Source organism: Leuresthes tenuis, unplaced genomic scaffold (assembly GCF_036924035.1).
Source record: "Leuresthes tenuis unplaced genomic scaffold, fLeuTen1.0.hap1 SCAF_5, whole genome shotgun sequence".
NCBI classification, from domain to species: Eukaryota; Metazoa; Chordata; class Actinopteri; order Atheriniformes; family Atherinopsidae; genus Leuresthes; species Leuresthes tenuis.
Window position 1 is genome coordinate 34,172,959 of NW_027325359.1, and position 11,864 is coordinate 34,184,822.

Genomic DNA, 11,864 nt, shown 5'->3' on the forward strand with positions numbered 1-11,864 from the left:
ACACTTTCATGCTAGCTAACACACTGTCATGCTAGCTTACAAACTGTCATGCTAGCTGTAACACTGTCATGTCAGCTGACACACTGCCATGCTAGCTGTAACACTGTCATGCTAGCTGTAACACTGTAATGCCAGCTGTAACACTGTCATGCTGGCTGACACAGTCATTCTGGCTGAGACACTCTCATAATAGCTTAAATGTCATGTCAGATAACACACTGTCATTCTAGCTGACACATATCATGCTAGCTTTAACACTATCATGCCAGCTGACACACTGTCATGCTAGCTGACTCATTGCCATTCGAGCTGATATACTGTCATGCCAGCTGACACACTGTCATCCAAGCTGTAACACTGTCATGCCAGCCTACACACTGCCATGCTAGCTGTAACACTGTCATGCTAGCTGAAACACTGTCATGCTAGCTGACATACTGCCATGCTAGCTTAAATACTGTCATGCCAGCTGACACACTGTCATGCTAGCTGTAACACTGTCATGTCAGCTGACACACTGCCATGCTAGCTGTAACACTGTCATGCTAGCTGACACAGTGTCATGCTATCTGACGCAGTGTCATGCTAGCTGATATACTGTAATGCCAGCTGACACACTGTCATGCTAGCCGTAACACTGTCATGCTATCTGACACACTGTCATGCTAGCTGTAATACTGACATACTAGCTGACACACTGACATGCTAGCTGTAACACTGCCATGCTAGCTGACACGAGTTTCTATCATTCGGTGTGTTTAAGTGCGTTAACTGCCATCAAAACTTGGGGATCCAGTGTGTGATTTAATGCAGTAAACACAATCATAATTAAACTATTCCTCCAGTCATATCAAAAACACTTTTTAGCAACAGATGCTAAGAAACAATGCTTACTCATGAACAATGACGAAACAAGCCACAGATTTACACAGCATAACTTGTAGTAATGACTGTGTACCTTTTATTTCAGCGTTAAAACATTAATCTCATTTTATAATTGCACTTAGATTGACCTATATCTTTATCTGAAACATGCTGATTAGTAACGTTAACACACAGAGAGCGGGACAGAGATTGGTTTAAATTTAAAACTTTTGAGAGACCTTTTTATTTTAAACTTGCAGCACAAAAATAAGTTTATCACATAGTTATGTTGAGAAGAAATTAAGTGAACCGTGTCTTTAAAGGTTATTCTTAAAGTATGTGTGTAAAAACATGAGCCTTGTATTTAGTGTGGTGCATAAACCCAATAACCCAAAGATTCGGTACAGCGATTCATTCTTTATCAGAGGAACTTTTTCCAGATAAAACCATGAGGTGTTGAATAAAGTCATTCAGCTGAGTAATTAAACCATCTTTAGACATTTTAAGACGATAAATAAGAGTCATTAAAATCATTTCGATGACATTTCAGATTTCCATGAAGTGAGACAACAAATGACTGAAAAAGACATTCAAATATAAGTTTTTATATTTTTTATTTAAATTGTATTAAGGTTGCAGAACATTTTGAAAACACATTTAACAATTATGTAAGAAAAAAAATTATAAAAATGAATGTCAAAGTATTGAAATGTAAAATTCTAATGAAAATTCTAAGATCTGAAGTTCTAGGATCTGAAGTTCTAGGATCTGAAGTTCAAAGATCTGAAGTTCAAGGATCTGAAATTCAAGGATCTGAAGTTCTAAGATCTGAAGTTCTAGGATCTGAAGTTCTAAGATCCGCATCTAAAATTCTAAAAGCACATTGAGAAATATTGAACATGTAAAAATATTCATAAAGAATGTTGCGTGGAACCGGAGAACCCAGAGAAAACCCCTTCTAAGAAAGAAAGAAATCTGTAACTTATGTGAAAGCGTCCGAGCTACAGAATTTGAACTTTGTTGTGAACTCTGAAGGGCTTCATGATGGAGCTGCCCAGAGACGAGAAGAATCCTTTCCGGTCGTCAGGTCTTTTAGATATTTGCTCTACGAAACAGTCGATGATAATTTCGTCACATAATGGTTGTTCTATGTCCAGGAACATCAGTGTAATCAGGTGTGGACAGGCAGTACGTTTACACAGGTCCATGCAGATGGTACGATCAAGGTGTTTAAAGGTCTCTGGTGGGATATTAAAGTCCTTTTTCTCAGCTTCGGCCATCATTCTTTCATGCAGCCGCTTGACGATAGCTTCAAAGTTTTCTGCTTTGTATTTTATGTTTGCTTTTCTGAAGAGATGCAAAATCACAGTGTTCACAAGCATTTCAATAGAGAGTTTGCATCTTTCCTCTCTGTCTCTTCGAATTTGTACGTGTTTGTCATCAGATCTTAAGGAAGCCTCTGAGCTGTATTTCGGAGACTCCCTGATGTCGCTGGTGGTGAACTCTGAGCTCTGAGCAACCTCCATCTCACTGACAGGAGACGATTCAGAAACCTTGTCCTGAGATTTCTGGTTGTGAGGCATCAGTTCACTGAAAGTGGATGTTTGTGATGATATCTGGTGAGGTACACACAGACATTTGTGGGACTTTGGGGTGTTTTTGTCTTTAAATGAGAATCTTTGGAAGAATGAAGGTTTCTTAGTGATGTGTTTCTTGAATGAGCAGGCAATTACTCCATCTGCAAATGGCTTCTTTGAGCTCATACATACCTCAGCAATAAGTTGTGGGAAGGACACACTTCTACAAAGGTCTCTGTAAACATCTTGTTCAAGATTTTCAAACTTTTCTTCGGGGATGTTAAAGTCTAATTTCTCAACTTCAGGCCAGATTCTCTCCAACAGCCGGCATTTTAGAGCTTGAGTGTCTTGTTGGGGGCATGCCATCGTTGCTTTCCAAAAGATGTAAAGAATTAGATCCTCCACAAATGTTTCCACCAATATTTTGCACCTTTCTTCTTTTTCTTGTTTGTTCTGTTGACATTTATCATCGACTGCTTTTAACTCAATGACCTTGTCTATAATGATATCTAAAGACTCCTGTTTCATGGACTCTACAGGAGTGAAGGATGATGCTTCTTCTTCAGGAATAAAGTCCATCTCAGCCACAGATTCCTTTTTTATTGGGGACTCCACTTTTGTAACATCCATGCAACAGGAAAGCAGTCCCTTCCTCGTACTTCTTTTGTTTTTTCTTTCTTCTTCACTAACTGGAGCAGCTTGTTCTTCCCGTTTCACTGACTCTACAGGAGTGAAGGATGATGCTTGATCTTCAGGAATAAAGTCCACCTCAGCCAAAGATTCCTTTTTTATTGGGGACTCCACTTTTTTAACATCCATGCAACAGGAAAGCAGTCCCTTCTTCGTACTTCTTTTGTTTTTGCTTTCTTCTTCACTAACTGGAGCAGCTTGTTCTTCCTGTTTCACTGACTCTACAGGAGTGAAAGATGTTGTTTGTTCTTCTGAGATAACGTCCACCTCAGCCAAAGAGTCCTTTTTTATTGGGGACTCCACTTTTGTAACATCCATGCAACAGGAAAGCAGTCCCTTCTTCGTACTTCTTTTGCTTATCCTGGTCTTTTTGCTATTTTCTTCACTGACTGAACGAGTTTCTTCTTCTTGTGTCATGGACTCCACAGGAATGAAGGATGTTGCTTGATCTTTAGGAATAACGTCCACCTCAGCCAAAGAGTCCTTTTTTATTGGGGACTCCATTTTTGTAACATCCATGCAACAGGAAAGCAGTCCCTTCTTCGTACTTCTTTTGTTTTTGCTTTCTTCTTCACTAACTGGAGCAGCTTGTTCTTCCTGTTTCACTGACTCTACAGGAGTGAAAGATGTTGTTTGTTCTTCTGAGATAAAGTCCACCTCAGCCAAAGAGTCCTTTTTTATTGGGGACTCCACTTTTGTAACATCCATGCAACAGGAAAGCAGTCCCTTCTTCGTACTTCTTTTGCTTATCCTGGTCTTTTTGCTATTTTCTTCACTGACTGAACGAGTTTCTTCTTCTTGTGTCACGGACTCCACAGGAGTGAAGGATGATGCTTCTTCTTCTGGAATAAAGTCCACCTCAGCCAAAGAGTCCTTTTTTATTGGGGACTCCACTTTTGTAACATCCATGCAACATGGAAGCAGTCCCTTCCTCGTGCTTCTCTTGCTTTTCCTGGTCTTTTTGCTATTTTCTTCACTGACTGAACGAGTTTCTTCTTCTTGTGCCATGGACTCCACAGGAGTGAAGGATGATGCTTGATCTTTAGGAATAACGTCCACCTCAGCCAAAGAGTCCTTTTTTATTGGGGACTCCACATTTGAATCGTCCATGCAACAGGGAAGCAGTCCCTTCTTCATACTTCTTTTGTTTTTGCTTTCTTCTTCACTAACTGGAGCAGCTTGTTCTTCCTGTTTCACTGACTCTACAGGAGTGAAAGATGTTGTTTGTTCTTCTGAGATAACGTCCACCTCAGCCAAAGAGTCCTTTTTTATTGGGGACTCCACATTTGAATCGTCCATGCAACAGGGAAGCAGTCCCTTCCTCGCGCTTCTTTTGCTTTTTCTTTTTCTTTCTTCTTCACTGACTGGTGAAGCTTGTTCTTCCTGTTTTATGGACTCCACAGGAGTGAAGGATGTTGCTTGATCTTTAGGAATAAAGTCCACCTCAGCCAAAGAGTCCTTTTTTATTGGGGACTCCACTTTTTTAACATCCATGCAACATGGAAGCAGTCCCTTCCTCGTGCTTCTTCTGCTTTTCCTGGTCTTTTTGCATTTTTCTTCTGTGACGGGAGCAGTTTCATCTTCCTGTTTCACTGACTCCACAGGAGTGAAGGATGATGCTTCTTCTTCTGGAATAAAGTCCACCTCAGCCAAAGAGTCCTTTTTTATTGGGGACTCCACTTTTGTAACATCCATGCAACATGGAAGCAGTCCCTTCCTCGTGCTTCTCTTGCTTTTCCTGGTCTTTTTGCTATTTTCTTCACTGACTGGACGAGTTTCTTCTTCTTGTGTCATGGACTCCACAGGAGTGAAGGATGATGCTTCTTCTTCTGGAATAAAGTCCACCTCAGCCAAAGAGTCCTTTTTTATTGGGGACTCCACATTTGAATCGTCCATGCAACAGGGAAGCAGTCCCTTCCTCGTGCTTCTTTTGTTTTTTCTTTCTTCTTCACTGACAGGTGAAGCTTGTTCTTCCTGTTTTATGGACTCCACAGGAGTAAAGGATGATGCTTGTTCTTGAGGGATGATGTCCACCTCAGCCAAAGATTCCTCCTCTTGAATTACTTGGGACTCCACATGGGGAATCTCCATTGTTTTGTCCTCAGGTTTGATTTCCTTCTTCCCTTTAGGACAAGAAAATAACCTCTGAAACAAGCTCTTCTTGCTTTTTGGAGGCTCTTTGTCCTTCTCTTCACTGACGGGAGCAGCCTTTTCTTCCTGTTTCATGGATTCCACAGGAGTGAAGGATGATGCTTGTTCTTCTGGAATAAAGTCCACCTCAGCCAAAGATTCCTTTTTTATTGGGGACTCCACATTTGAATCGTCCATGCAACAGGGAAGCAGTCCCTTCCTCGTGCTTCTTTTGCTTTTTCTTGTCTTTTTGCATTTTTCTTCTTTGACTGGAGCAGCTTGTTCCTCCAGACCTGTGACATCTGCAGCCTCTTCAGTCTGCAGAGATGTGACGAGTCCCTGCTCAGTCTCTGTCGCTGATGTTTCATCACATTCTTTGACTCTTTTACTTTCCCTGTCAGTGGTTTCCTCCTGGTCCTTGTCCTGGTTTTCATCCACAAAGGGTGGCTCCTGCATGTTCTCATGTGCAGATTCAAGGTGAGCCTCGGTTCCTTTGGACTGCACTTCTTCATCGTCCAACACGACGGGATCCTCTCCACTGGTTAGTTTTACACATGGATGTGCTTTGCACATGCCAGCAAAGATATTCCTGAATAGCGTGCAAGTTTTACCTTTCATCCCGTCACTTTCTTTGATTGGAGAAGCAGACTCTCCAGCGATGCTGCCAGACTGAATCCTGTCTGTTACCTCTTTGACAAATAAGCTTGTCAAAGAGCTGGAATCCAGGAGTTGGTCGTCATCTTTAATGTCCATGACATCCGCTAAAGTTTGTGGAATAGTGTCGCGTATGGTGGCCGACACTTCTTCTTTGGAAATGTTATTATGGCTTCTGAGTTTCTCCTGGACCCTCTTTGAAATGAGTAATACCACTTCTCCTATCAGATCTTTTATGATGTTTTTGGTCTCAACATCAGGGTTACCGGACATCAGATTCACCCACTGGTTCTGTGTTATCCTGCCAAAGCAGGATTCAACCAGTGGTTGAACTGTGGATACAGAATTAACCTCCGGGGCCTCTTCAATCTTTAAACTGCTTGTTCCTTCCATGGTAATTGTTGTACTTGTGGTTTTAAAATGTTTGGGTAAATCCTTTTTGTCACTTGGTCGAGTTTTCACGAACACGAGTGTTAGCACGCTGGAGAAATGAGGAAATGTTTAACTGACTGAACACCTGTTAGTAACTTCTGATATGACATCACTGACATCAAAGATCAGCCAGTGACATCATTGGTGGATAAGCCCCGCCCACAGGAGATGATGTAACTTTGACAGCATTGCCAAGTGATGTCATTTCCACCATATTCTATAAGCCCCGCCCACTTACTGTTGATAAGTTACAGGTACAATTTTCAACCACCATCAATAATTGAAAAACAAACATAAACAAGTAAACAAAAATATAGCTTCCTTTTGTTTACCTGACACTTTATATCCACTTTTACAGTATTTATAATGTGAACCTTTTTATTTAGAGGGATTAGAGCAGAACAGCCTGCATTAACTAAATAAGACAATGATTGTGAACAAAATAATATAAACATTGCATATTAATTATTATCTTTTACCCAAAATCTAATTCACACACATAATTGTATAGTTTTAGGCTCCATCTGACACCTCCCTAAATCAACTTGTGTGAGATTTTGTGATTTATTTTCATCAACCAGCTGCTAAATTTAAATGCTCTCCACAGTTTCTGGAAAACATCTTCACAAAAGCCTTCAAAGAAGATAATTAGCGCACATTTACATGAATAAAACTGAAATATTATATGGGATAAAATAGGTAAATGATAAAAGCAAGTGAACCTTTCTTTTCTTTGATATTTCTGACTTTTTTCACTGCTTGTTTCAGGTTATTTCAGAACATTTCTTTTGGATTATGGGCAGAACTTTAATTTATGTGTTCCAAATTCTTATTATGGGATGAAGGTTTTTCCTTTCCATCAAAATAATGCTTGTAAATTGAATCTTTATGGAGAACCTGTGAAACTGACCAGCTTGGCTGGTCTCTGTTGTTTAATCTCTTGTTTGATCTCTGTTGTTTAATCGGGTTCAAACCTGGGCCACTCAAGAACATTCACAGAGTGCTTCTGAAGCCAATTCTTTGTTATCTTGGCTGTGTGCTTCGGTTCGTTGTCTTGTTGGAACATGAACCTTCGCCCCAGTCCAAGGTCCAGAGCGCTCTGAAGCAGTTTATCGTGAAGAATGTCTCTGTGCATTGCTGCATTCATCTTTCACTCGACCCTGACAAGTCTCCCGGTTCTTTCTGCTGAAAACGTCCGCACAGCATGATGCTGCCACCACCATGCTTCACTGTAGGGATGGTAGTAGCCAGGCGATGACCATTGAGATAACGTCTGTTACGATTTGGCACTATATAAATAAAATTGAATTGAACCGAATATCTCTCCAGTAAGTACCTATCATTGCCATCTTGTTATGCACAAGGCAGTCTTTCTACTTACCCTCCTCAGCCACTTTGTTCTTGAGAACCACTGCAAGGTTCTCTAACCATGTGCCATCTCCAACACCAAAACGTTTTTTTCTTCTTGCACTCGCACTGTCAACATCACTTGGTCATGCAGCTGCTTCTTGATTGTGATGTTTGCTAAAAATCAAAAACAGTTACATGCATACATTGGACAGTCTTGTATAGCAGCATTACAAATAGTATAATTAAATATTAAATATTAAATATTAAACCCTGCACCTTGGCCCCACAGGTGTCACACATCTCCTCTGTATGGTGGTCAGAGAGTTGTTCAGAGAATTTTTCTCCTTCCACAAACTCGTTGCACTTATAACATTGCACTCCCTGTCCTGCCTCTGATGGTCCCGCCTCTGATGGTCAGCCTCTGATGGTCCCGCCACTGATGGTCCCGCCTCTGATGGTCCTGCCTCTGATTGTCCCGCCTCTGATGGTCCCGCCTCTGATGGTCCTGCCTCTGATGGTCCTGCCTCTGATAGTCTTGCCTCTGATGGTCCCGCCTCTGATGGTCCTTCCTCTGATGGTCCCGCCTCTGATGGTCCTGCCTCTGATGGTCCTGCCTCTGATAGTCTTGCCTCTGATGGTCCCGCCTCTGATGGTCCTGCCACTGATGGTCCCGCCTCTGATGGTCCCGCCTCTGATGGTCCTGCCTCTGATGGTCCTGCCTCCGTGTCTCCTTGCCCTGCCTCCATCTCAACTGCTCCTGCCTCACTTGAGCCAGCGCCTGATGACAGATCTGCTGGGGGGGGGTAACAAAAAGAGGGCTATGCTACATGCAACTAAGAACACACTAAGAACACTAGTAGTTTTCTCTAATTGTGCAGATATATATTGTTCAATAAATGAATGCACATGCTACAGTGAATCATCATGACTTAATAAATCATTTCACCTACCTTATGGAACCCACAGGAGCACCGAAGCCTTCTCCCAAACAGATCCTTTGTGTGGCTCTGCAGGGGGGCCGTTTGCCAGTGGAGAAATGGTACTGGCCCTGGGCATATTTTATACAGATGTCCTTCCAGTATGTGTCCGGTTTTCCTGTCTTGGTCATCTACAAACATTAAATATAAAACAGGTTAATATCAAGCTAGGCTATGTGTGCGTACAGACAGACAGAGCGGGGGAGATTATACAGGTACGTATGTATGTAGGTAGGTACATAATTTATGTATATATATATAGTTATGTTTTGCATTACTGTTTTATTATTGTTGAAATACTTTGTAAATGTATGTTTTAAAACATTATATATGAATAAAGTTATTATTATTATCATCATAACTATTATTACACAGACAGATGTAAAAATGAAACTTGGCACAATTAAGCATGTTTAATTGTGTGTGGTTTGGGTCTGTGGGACCCGTTTAGATTTTTTTTATCACAAGAAATCGTCTTTCTTCTGATAAAAAAATCAAAACGTGTGATGACAATTATTTATTTATATTATATCGGACCTAGGTCTAATAAATGTGTGGAACTTGTAGGCCCTGTGTCCCTAAACTCTGTCCTCCTCCTCTCTTGGCCAGCTGATAGTGTGTGTGTGTGAGAGTGTGTGTGAGAGCGCACGTGTGCGTGTGTGTGCATGTGTGAAACCAATATTCATGCACCTGCACCTGTTATCATATTCCCGCACATTTTTCATTTTCCCTCTTTTTTTCTTTTTTTTTTTGGGGGGGGGGGGGCGACAATAAATATAGCTTTCCCAGTGATAACTACTAATACAACCGATTCTCCGCAACAACCAAAAGATTCATCGCACTCAAGGCCTTGAAACTGATTTTGGTCAAGACAGACACTTTAGATGACAATGTGGGGGAAGAGGATTCAGAATATGAAGATCAAATTTCAGAAAATTCAGAGTCTGACAGTGACTTTTAGAAGAGGATGACATTAATCATCAGCTATCTCCTAAACGAGAATGAACCACAGCAAGACAGCAGCAGGCCCCAGGACCAAGTGGTCAGCAGCCGAGCTGAGATTGAGATCTTACTTATGTTTTGTAAATGTTCAAAGTTGAAAAAGTTCAAATGAATAATACATGATAGTTATACCAAAAAACCTTGCTTCATTTGCACATTTCTTGAATGTTTTCCCCCCTTTTTATTTTTTAAACACATTTTATTGAAAAAAAAAACGAATTGCACTTTAATACATAAATGTGATTATATTACATGTTAATCATGTATGTTGTTTATATTGCTTGTAATTGGGATGAAGTAAACATCTGTAGAGTATTTTAACATAAAATTGTTTGATTGTGTTGAATTAAAAACCCCAAAAATGCCGCGGGTCACCAGACCAACAAACATTGCCTGAGTAACAGAAATATGACCAGAACACAAGGGTTAATACATCTGCACACATCTGTCTGCTCTGCTCAAACACATAACCGGGCTCCGTTACCAGAGAGGAGAAAACGCCACAGATAGCCGACGAATTACTATTGCACTGACGGACAATAAATGCAAAAATAACTACTTCACATCTTAAGGCTTTCCCCGAGGAATTGGCAGAGTTTATACGGCAAATAAACAAAAAAATAAGTTACTATTCGTCTTCTGATTCTGTCACATCACTAACATCCCCACCGTCGCCACACGATGCTGGTATGAACAGCGGCGCTATTACAGGCAGAACTTCCATTGGCAAAATGGCAACATTACAAGGAAGTTGAAATACAACTTGGATAAAGTGCCGAGAGGACGGAAGATTAAAACGCATATTGTTTGTCCCACGGTTTAACATTCGGCTTATACATGGCGTTACTTTTATGAGTATTAATCAAGTTTACAAACCTTGTTCCCGTGCTTGTCACAAGTGTAAGCGAAGGAAAATATGGCCGACACTCTAAAGCGTTAACCGCGCCCCCTCCAACGTCACGTCACGTGTCCCTTTCGCCCCATTTTTAGTGACGTATATGCTCGTTCGGACCTGTGTTCGGACCTCGTTTGGAACTCTTTGATGTCGTTAGGAAAGTGTTCGGATCTGGTTAAGAATGTGTTCGGACCTGGTTAGGAAAGTGTTCGGACCTGGTTTGGAAAGTGTTTGGACCTGGTTAGGAAAGTGTTCGGATCTGGTTAGGAAAGTGTTCGGACCTGGTTAGGAAAGTGTTTGGACCTGGTTAGGAAAGTGTTCGGATCTGATTAGGAAAGTGTTCGGATCTGGTTAGGAAAGTGTTCGGGGCTGGTTAGGAAAGTGTTTGGACCTGGTTAGGAAAGTGTTCGGATCTGGTTAGGAAAGTGTTCGGGGCTGGTTAGGAAAGTGTTTGGACCTGGTTAGGAAAGTGTTCGGGGCTGGTTAGGAAAGTGTTCGGATCTGGTTAGGAAAGTGTTCGGGGCTGGTTAGGAAAGTGTTTGGACCTGGTTAGGAAAGTGTTCGGATCTGGTTAGGAAAGTGTTCGGGGCTGGTTAGGAAAGTGTTTGGACCTGGTTAGGAAAGTGTTCGGGGCTGGTTAGGAAAGTGTTCGGATCTGGTTAGGAAAGTGTTCGGGGCTGGTTAGGAAAGTGTTTGGACCTGGTTAGGAAAGTGTTCGGATTTGGTTAGGAAAGTGTTCGGGGCTGGTTAGGAAAGTGTTTGGACCTGGTTAGGAAAGTGTTTGGACCTGGTTAGGAAAGTGTTTGGACCTGGTTAGGAATGTGTTCGGACCTGGTTTGGAACTCTTTGATGTCGTTAGGAAAGTTTTCGGACCTGGTTTGAAACTCTTTGATGTCGTTAGGAAAGTGTTCGGACCTGGTTAGGAAAGTGTTCGGACTTGGTTAGGAATGTGTTCGGACCTGACAGAATGTGTTAGGAAGTGTTAGGACCTCTGAGGCAGTCCAAAAACCGGCGGGTACGGCCAAAGCTGTTATATTACGAGTGCAACAAGAATTCTGTCTCAGAACACTTACCAGCTGTGAGAGTTCAGCAGTACTTGCTGGGAGGCTGGTGGGAGTATGAAGAGCAGGAGCAGAGCAGGTAGGAAGGGCTGACTGATCAGAATGTGTGGACTCATGCAGAGGCTGGAAAATATAATACGGTGATTATAGAAATTTATTAAATTGGATTTCATCTTTTTGCATTATTACTTTATTAGCATTTTTACTATAATTCTAATTCTATAATTATTAG